Here is a 7634-nt window from a genome sequence, read left to right on the forward strand (position 1 = left end):
CTTGGTTTCTCACTCTCACTTTCCATCTCGCAGCTGTCTTTGGTTTCACTATGCAAGCTGACTCTCCCCACCTGATGATCCAGTGGGATTAGCAGGAACCAAGTGGACGCCACAGCCCCCATGGGCCCGGGAAATCGCAGCTTCGTCATAGCTAAGCTCGCCGAGCTCAGTTTTTCCCACCACCTGGAGGATCTACTACTCTTCGTCCGTCCTTCCCGACCTCAGACTGCAGAGAATACCTGGGGGCGAAGGTCGAGGAAGCCGCGCCCGGAGGCTCCCAGCGCAGCCCCAGGAGGAATCCCGCTGGCAACTAGAAGCTGTGCGCGCAGCGGGGCTCGGCGCCGACAACAGCCGGAGCGGCCGGGCCTGCCGCGAACTTCCGCATCCAGGTGGGGTCTCCACGCCAAAATTCCACCCCGCCCCGCCATCGGCGATCCCCGCAAGTGCAGGGTTTCCCCCCGCCCAGGCGTTCGCGCCCACTCAAGGTCTCCCTCACCCGGCCCGGGAGATGCTCCCCGCGTTCTATATCGCCCCGCCCTGGCGCGCCCCGCAAATGACGTGACCCCCGCCCCCCTGCGGTCTCCCCTCCCCCGGATGCTGCCCCTGCCCCCACTTGGGGAGCTCCGGGCATCTCTGAAGCCCCCAACCAGAGTCCTCCAGCCCACCCGCGAGTCTCGAGCACCAGAGACGCGGCCCTACCCGCAGGGGCCCCGCCTACCTGTGGCGCTATCCCCGCGTCTGCGGCCTACCTCACCGCTAGCGCGGCCCCCACCTAGAACGACCCGCGCGTAGGTGCTCCTGCCCACTCCCGTCCCCCGCCCGCACCTGCCCCTTCCCCTGCACCTAGCCGCGCCCCCGCTCCCGCAGCCCCTCCCGTGCGCTCGGGCCCCGCCCGTCACCGCCCATTGGCCCTGGGGCCGGGCGGGAGCGCGGGCGGGGCAGCAGTTCCGACTCCCGCGCGCGCGGGCAGGGTCCCCATTGCCTGCTGCGCACCCGGACTAGCGGCTCCCCTCGACCTCCTCGCCATGGACGCGGACGACTCCCAGGCCCCTAAGGGCTCCTTGCGGAAGTTCCTGGAGCACCTCTCCGGGGCCGGCAAGGCCATCGGCGTGCTGACCAGAGGCGAGGATGCTCAAGGTGCGCGCCCCCCTCCCGGCGGCGAGGGAAGGACATACGGAGCTGGGGAGAACAGGGCGAAGGGGATTTGGGGGATGGGGCAGAAGACGGGGGAAGCGATGGGAGGACGCGGGGAAAGGTGTAGAAGCGATGGGAAGAACTGGGGAGAAGAGCGGGGAAGCGATGGGGAGAACTGGGGAGAAGCCCGTGCCCGGAAGCGGCAGGGGTACCTGTGGGGGGCGGCATGAGCCAGCAGGGCAGCCCCGGGGCCCTTGCCGGGTGGGGCGGAGGAGGAAGGCACATGGCAGTAGGAATCTCCATCCGGAAGATAGTGAGCTTTCCACCCCCTCTGGTTTATGTTTTCAATTGAGCCTGACAGAGGGGGTCGCCTGGAGGACCCTCGGGAGTCGTTCTGCCTGTGAGCTGTAGGACCCGGCCGGGCTTCCCCTCCTAAGCGTGGGTACAGCGCTATCACTTCCTAAGTGGCCCCCCCCCCCTCAACTCCGCCCCACGCCGCCCCCTAGCATGTTGAGGAAGAAACGGCCGGGTCCCCGCGCGCCTCCTGTCGCCTCGTGCCCCGCGCGGCGTGGGCGGGGTCCCGGCTGCTGCAATGCGGGACGCGGCGGGGTTGCTCTGGCTTCCAGCCTGGCGTCTCCGAGGCGGTCCGGCAGCCCCTCGCGTTTCCACTGGGAGACTTTAAAAACGGGTGTCCTGCGCTCGCATGTGCTGTCGCCTTCCGGCTCGTGCCAAAACCGAAAACTAAAATGCGTCCCAGGCCCTCCCCGCCAGCCTCCGCGGACTGGAAGGACCAAGAAGCGGGGACTCCGGGACGTCAGCGGCGCCCCGGCGCGGGCTCTGGGCTTCCCCCTGCCCTGCAATGTGGAAGCGGCTCTCCAGGAGGGGCCCGAGTCTGGGTCCACGACGCGGGCGCGCCGGGAGGACATTTAACACTGAAGAGCGGGAGGTGATGGAGACTGCGCGCCCCAGGCTCCGGGTGCACGTGGGGGCGCCGATGCCCGGACGGTGGAGCGCCCCCATCCGTGCAGCCCCTGGCGGGGAGGTTGGCGCTTCCCAGGCGAACGCTACCTGGGAGCCTTAGCGATAGCGCGGGCTGGAGACGCGACGCGCCCGGAGCTGGGTTTTGATTTTTATTTTCCCGGTTCCTCCTGCCGCAGATGCGTGGAAAGGCCCGGATGGCGGATTTCCTCCCGTTTCGGGACCGCGCACTGCACAAGGATGGAGCGGGGATGGGCCCCCAGCCCACGGCCCCGGTGACCTTCCCTTCGCCCTTGAGCGCGCGGGGCGGGCGCGGGTGCTGCAGGTTGGGGCGCTGTGGGCGCCGCCCCGCCCGCCGCGAGCGCCTACGTGATGCCAGGTCCGTAGTCTCCTTGCGCCCAGGCCCGGACATCCGTATGCCGCGCGCACTCCGCGAGCCCGCAGCGCAGCCTCCCCAGGCCCAGCGCCCTCGGCGGGAGACCCTGGTGGCAGCGCCAGGCCCCGCCCCGCAGCCCGCCCCTCAGCGCCCCTGGGAAGTGCTCTGGCGTTAGCGTTCTAGTTAAAGGATCCCAGCATCAGCGTTCCTCCTGCAGGGCTGGGTTCTCAGAGAAAGAAAAGGTGATGCAGCAGAGGCTGGGATTGGAGAAATTAGCAGAGTGAAGTGGAAATAGTCTGGCCGGCGTGACTTAAACCGCCCGGGAGATGTGCGAGTACGAATGGAGCCGCCTTGGGGTCGGGATAGGACCCAGAGTGGCTTCTCAGTCAAAGGCCTTCAGAAGCAGAGGGAGCATCTTGAGTGACCTTACCCGGGCCGCGAAAGACAAGAAACCTTTGGCACGGGAAGAGGAACTGACCTCTGGAAGCCACCAGGGCGGGTGGAAGGTCAGGGTTTCAAGGTGATTATGGAATTTAAGTGCTGTGGGTCCTGCACGGTAGCTCATGCTTGTCATCCCAGTGCATTGGAAGGCCAAGGCAGGAGGATCGCTTGAGCCCAGGAGTTCCAGAGCAGCCTGGACAACATAGTGAGACTCAGTGTCTGCAAAAAAAATAAAAAATAAAGAAAAAAACATTAAGATGCTGTATGGGCCGGGCGCGGTGGCTCAAGCCTGTAATCCCAGCACTTTGGGAGGCCGAGGCGGGCGGATCACGAGGTCAGGAGATCGAGACCATCCTGGCTAACACGGTGAAACCCCGTCTCTACTAAAAATACAAAAAGAAATTAGCCGGGCGTGGTGGCGGGCGCCTGTAGTACCAGCTACTCCGGAGGCTGAGGCAGGAGAATGGCGTGAACCCGGGAGGCGGAGCTTGCAGTGAGCCGAGATCGCGCCACTGCACTCCAGTCTGGGCGACAGAGCGAGACTCCGTCTCAAAAAAAAAAAAAAAAAAAAAAAAAAAAAAAAGATGCTGTATCTATTGGAAAATATTTATGGGTCATTCTTTTGAGCTCCATGTCCAAAAGCTTGCTAAAATGCTTGGGAGTTTGTGTACAGGCATGTGAGATTAGGATACATTGGCAGAATCGCCGTGTTCTCTGTTGCCCTGGTTTTGCCACCTGGGAGGAGTTACATGTATTGAAGGTTAGTAAGTCCACGCCTCTTCTGGGGAAAAAGGTACTTTGGAAACCAGTATTATGTGGGAACGCGGCTTGGTTGGTACAGCCTCGGGTTAATGGGAGACAGCTGCCCTCAGCTCTGCAGGTAGCATCAAATACGGTGGCCTTGAGCCCACATGGGTCACACCTAGGCTGTCCCTGGGGAAGCCCGCCACGGCGGGTCGCCTGGGCATTCTTTCCCTGGCAGAGCCGAAGTCACAATTTTTTTGCAGACTCTGTAGAGAGCTTTACCTTTCCGAGATACGATCTCGAACCTGTTGGAGCATTTGGACGCATTTCTTTTAAGGAAGTTCACCTCCAGATGTGCTTAGAGGGCCTGGCTAGCTGCCACAGATTTACAAATCCTTACAGTAAGTAGGTTATTCCTCGAGAATTTATCTGTTGTGCCCCCATTCTTTTTGCCATTTCATTCTGATTCTATATTAGTACTTGATTTTCCCTGACATAGAAGACTATTGCCTGTAGCTGGAGATGAGAGAACACATTCACATTCAAGTATCAATTTCAGGGGAATTATCTGTCAGATGTGAAATTATGGTAAAATTCCATATATTAAAATGACCATAGCTACCATTTGTTGAAAATATTTTGTGTACTAGGAGCTTTACAATTCTTATCTCCAAGCCTAGATAGATGGTCCCAAGAGAGGCATGCCCTCATTTTGGAAGTGGGGAGAAAGACTCACAAAGAAAAATAGCTTAGGTAAGGGAGTGAGGTGCATACGCGATTGTGGTAGGAGCAAAACAGATCCTAATTCCAAATATTGTACTCTCCCTTAGACCACGAAGAGTACTTATGTCTGGCTCTGTCACTCACGCTGGAGTGTAGTGGTGCCGTCATAGCTCACTGCAGCCTCAAACTCCTGGGCTCACGTGATCCTCCTGCCTCAGCCTTCTGAGTAGCAGGGAAGACAGGAATGCAGCATCATGACCAGCTAATTGTTGTTATTATTATTATTATTATTATTATTTGTAGAGACAGGATCTCACTATGCTGCTGAGACTGGTCTTGAACTCCTGGCCTCCTCTAGTGAGCCTCCTGCCTTGGCCTCCCAAAGAGCTGGGATTACAGACATGAGCCATCATGTCAGGCCTCCACCATGCTTTTCAGGGGCCTTTCTTGGTGAAGCTCCTTATTCTAGTTAATGCTCAAAAGTGAGCAAAACCCAACTTGCTCAAAATTACACAGATATTCTTTGGGTGGTTTTGTAAGGGGAACAGAAAATAACTTTTTATAGCGATAGGAGTCAAGGTGGCAAAAATGATATTAAGGCTTAATACCAACGCGATGGGCTGCTTTTCTTCCCCGAGTAGAGTTTCATATTATTTAATTATAATATAAAATTGAAAATCTCTTTCCTATGTTCCTGACTCCCCAGGCCTTGAATGAAGAAAGTATTTCTCAGGCTGGGTTTTTTGTTTTTTTTTTTTTTTTTTTTTTTTCCCCTACTTCTTTGGGTATCTTCTGTCTCAGGCTGTGGGTTTTTGTTTTTTATTTTTTTTTCTCTGCTTCTTTGGGTATCTTCTGTTGTCCCAAGACATGTCTGGAAACTTAAATTGATTTTCACTCAACCTAAAATAAGCTCCACAGCTCTGGATCGCGGACTGACCATGACTAAGTGCCCACCGCCACATCATGCTGTGCCACACACCAAGAGTGACTCATTGTCTTAGTCACAGGTTGTGGCTTCTGCAGGGCCTGGTGCCTGGTGGAGCTGAGTGTACTGGGAAGTCCAGGTGCATCCTTAGGGTGGGCTGGATGCGAAAGCGGCGTCCTTTTTGCCTGTGGTGATGTGAACATCAATACAGTATTAATAGAAAGTTCATATAAATGGAGTAAGTATACCTTTCCAATCCTAGTGAGAATAGCTAGTGTTTAGTGACTCTCTGTTATGTGGCAGGCCCTCAGTGATGCTGGGCACTGACTTATCCCCACTTTACACATGAGCAAGGGATGCCCCAGGTGTACCGGCTTCCCTGAGTTCACAGAGCTCCCTGGTGTGGCCAGGCCCTGTGGCTGCAGCAGGGATGTTCAGGGCTGCGTGTAGCTGTGTCTTCACTGGTGTCCTTCTCGCGCCCAGCACCACACCTGGCGCTTGACAGGAACGCAAGCATTTGCTGCCTGCCTCCCGCCTGGAATCTCCACTGAGGAGCAGGAAACCAGGGGTTCTAGCTGTCCTCTTCATTCATGAAGTCCTTTAGAGGAATTCAACCCTCTCTAATCAAAAGTTTCCAATATCCTCAGGTCAATGTGTATAAACTGTTAAGACTTCAAGATTACAACCTCAAAACCGAAGTCAGAAGTGTGAGGTTTCAATTGACTGGACATGCATTAGGTCAATGACACACATATTTATTGGACACCAGGCTTGAGCCCCACATGGGCACCTTTGGTATCTGAAGCAATATTCCTTGGGTGGTTTTTGTGAGGGGAACAGAAAATGACTTTTTATAGCGATAGGAGTCAAGATGGCAAAAATGATATTAAGGTTTAATACCAGTGTGATGGGCTGCTTTTCTTCCCCCAGTGGAGTTCATATTATTTAATTATAAGATGAAATTGAGAGTTCGATCGGTAGCGGGAGCGGAGAGCGGACCCCAGAGAGCCCTGAGCAGCCCCACCGCCGCGGCCGGCCTAGTTACCATCACACCCCGGGAGGAGCCGCAGCTGCCGCAGCTGGCCCCAGTCACCATCACCGCAACCATGAGCAGTGAGGCCGAGACCCAGCAGCCGCCCGCCGCCCCCACCCTCAGCGCCGCCTACACCAAGCCTGGCAACAGTAAAATGGTTCAATGTAAGGAACGGATATGGTTTCATCAACAGGAATGACACCAAGGAAGATGTATTTGTACACCAGACTGCCATAAAGAAGAATAACCCCAGGAAGTACCTTCGCAGTGTAGATGGAGAGACTGTGGAGTTTGATGTTGTTGAAGGAGAAAAGGGTGCGGAGGCAGCAAATGTTACAGGTCCTGGTGGTGTTCCAGTTCAAGGCAGTAAATATGCAGCAGACGTAACCATTATAGACACTATCCACGTCCTAGGGGTCCTCCACGCAATTACCAGCAAAATTACCAGAATAGTGAGAGTGGGGAAAAGAACGAGGGATCGGAGAGTGCTCCCGAAGGCCAGGCCCAACAACGCCGGCCCTACCGCAGGCGAAGGTTCCCACCTTACTACATGCGGAGACCCTGTGGGCGCCAACCACAGTATTCCAACCCTCCTGTGCAGGGAGAAGTGATGGAGGGTGCTGACAACCAGGGTGCAGGAGAACAAGGTAGACCAGTGAGGCACAATATGTATCGGGGATATAGACCACGATTCCGCAGGGGCCCTCCTCGCCAAAGACAGCCTAGAGAGGACGGCAATGAAGAAGATAAAGAAAATCAAGGAGATGAGACCCAAGGTCAGCAGCCACCTCAACGTCGGTACCGCCGCAACTTCAATTACCCACGCAGACGCCCAGAAAACCCTAAACCACAAGATGGCAAAGAGACAAAAGCAGCCGATCCACCAGCTGAGAATTCGTCCCCTCCGGAGGCTGAGCAGGGCGGGGCTGAGTAAATGCCGGCTTACCATCTCTACCATCATCCGGTTTAGTCATCAACAAGAAGAAATATGAAATTCCGGCAATAAGAAATGAACAAAAGATTGGAGCTGAAGACCTTAAGTGCTTGCTTTTTGCCCGTTGACCAGATAAATAGAACTATCTGCATTATCTATGCAGCATGGGGTTTTTATTATTTTTACCTAAAGACGTCTCTTTTTGGTAATAACAAACGTGTTTTTTAAAAAAGCCTGGAAATCTCAATACGCCTTTAAAGGTTTTTAAATTGTTTCATATCTGGTCAAGTTGAGATTTTTAAGAACTTCATTTTTAATTTGTAATAAAAGTTTACAACTTGATATT

The 7634-nt window shown here is 55.2% G+C and overlaps 1 pseudogene across 1 annotated transcript; it reads left to right on the forward strand.

Moving 5' to 3' along the window:
* The first annotated feature begins 6290 nt into the window (after positions 1–6290).
* On the forward strand, positions 6291–7329 carry LOC126963274 (Y-box-binding protein 1-like; annotated as a pseudogene). Its single transcript, XR_007729000.1, has one exon. The product of XR_007729000.1 is annotated as a Y-box-binding protein 1-like (transcript).
* Positions 7330–7634: the final 305 nt, after the last annotated feature.

The sequence above is a fragment of the Macaca thibetana genome, chromosome 9, assembly GCF_024542745.1.
Source record: "Macaca thibetana thibetana isolate TM-01 chromosome 9, ASM2454274v1, whole genome shotgun sequence".
Taxonomy (NCBI): domain Eukaryota; kingdom Metazoa; phylum Chordata; class Mammalia; order Primates; family Cercopithecidae; genus Macaca; species Macaca thibetana.